The sequence below is a fragment of the Monodon monoceros genome, unplaced genomic scaffold (genome assembly GCF_005190385.1).
Source record: "Monodon monoceros isolate NGI ecotype Baffin Bay Population unplaced genomic scaffold, NGI_Narwhal_1 Super_Scaffold_22, whole genome shotgun sequence".
NCBI classification, from domain to species: Eukaryota; Metazoa; Chordata; class Mammalia; order Artiodactyla; family Monodontidae; genus Monodon; species Monodon monoceros.
The window spans coordinates 86,291,515-86,292,931 of NW_021703779.1; the positions used below are offsets into that span (position 1 = coordinate 86,291,515).

General features: G+C 51.0%; 1 protein-coding gene and 2 long non-coding RNA genes across 4 annotated transcripts in view; 1 reads left to right on the forward strand and 2 right to left on the reverse strand.

The window, feature by feature from the left end:
• The window catches only part of LOC114905732, a 6,070-nt gene extending 4,833 nt beyond the window's left edge, over positions 1 to 1,237 (reverse strand). For both annotated transcript variants that reach the window (XR_003796324.1, XR_003796323.1), the window contains exon 1: positions 1,095 to 1,237. This is a non-coding gene — a long non-coding RNA (uncharacterized LOC114905732). The remainder of the gene's footprint in view (positions 1 to 1,094) is intronic.
• Positions 1 to 1,417, reverse strand: part of NXF3 (nuclear RNA export factor 3) — a 1,139,741-nt gene that overhangs the window by 437,585 nt on the left and 700,739 nt on the right. The window lies entirely within an intron of this gene.
• Positions 1 to 1,417, forward strand: part of LOC114905733 — a 336,532-nt gene that overhangs the window by 46,690 nt on the left and 288,425 nt on the right. The gene's annotated exons all lie outside the window — the stretch shown is intronic.

Sequence of the window (1,417 nt, forward strand, 5' to 3'; positions counted from 1 at the left end):
AGACCCCTCTGCCCTCGCCGGCCCTACAATTACTGCTGTCAGCCGTATCTGGGTCAAGGCGGAGCCTCCGGAGGTCAAGAGCTTGCTGGGAGACATCAAATCGTTTGCTCAAGGTCTGCTGCGGAGAGAGAGATGGAGAGAGCCGCTCTGAGGCTGTGGTGGTGGCAGGGAAATCGGGGGCGAGGGGGACGGGGGTCTGGAGGAAGGAGAGGTAGGTCTGAGCATTGGCACACAACATGCCTTGAATCTGCATTACCTTAAGCTGCTCCATTTCTTCTGGCTTCAACTTATACCACACAGAGTAGGGAACAGCGGAGGGCCTGACAAAGACAGGTATCTACAGCAAGAAGAGGTGGGGTAAGCACCAGGAACTCTAGTTCCAAAGAAGAAAACCAGCCCCTGGCCTGTACTCCTTCCTCAGGATGAGGTACATGAAATGCCCTCGACACACACCTCTTGGCTCTCCTCGTCACGAATCTTGTAGCTGACATCCATCAATGCAGAGGCAGTGCTAGCTTCCTGGACAAAGAATCGAGCCCCATTTTTCACAAAGTGGAACTACAGGGATTGAATGCAACAGCAATAGTTTCAGAAGCCAGCATACCCTGCTGAACCAGGTCTCTCTCTCCCCCTTCCCTGTGCCCACGCGTCTGGCTTCGGCATCCTCTCTTACGCCCACTGGAGTGAAGGGGACACTGCAATGTCTCTGGATTGAGCTCATTAGCCATGTCCTGTCATACTTTATCCCATGAGGAATCTAAGGATGAAAAGAAGCGATGGGAGAGAAGACAGACAACAGGGAATTTAGGCTGGAGGACGAACCTTTTCCTGTTCTTTTCTGGCCTTCTGAGCTTGAAAGGGCTTGTAAAGAAGGGACCACTGGCATGATTTCTTATGGGTGTGCGTAATATGGATTTCCTAAATACTCTTTCTCTCCAGTCAAACTCTCTTCCACATAATCAAGGTGTCAGTGATGATCTTCCTTTTATAAATTTCCAGGAGATCCTACCCGGTGCAGACACTGCTTGCCCCTCAGACAAGGTCTCCAGAGGCTCGGCCCTCCATCTCCCACACTCAGCTTGCCAAGCTGAGACCTCCAATGTGGAGTTGCTCCATATCCTTGGCAGTAGTTTCTACCTTTGCTTTGAGACAGGCACCTCCGTTCTCCTCACGGTCAGCCTGTTCCCTTTACATTGCTTCTCTGAATCTGCCCTTAGATGAACAAGACTGTTAACTCCTGCTAGTAAAAGGGACAGATTACAAACTGTCCCCAGTGAAATAAACCAGCATCTCTACATGAGACCAACACAACTCCCCCGGGGCTTTTCCCTCCTGCACATTCCATACATTTTTCAGGATACTCACTGTGACCCTGAACCAGCTCCCTGGGGTTCCATCTTGTGTGTTCTCCCCCATT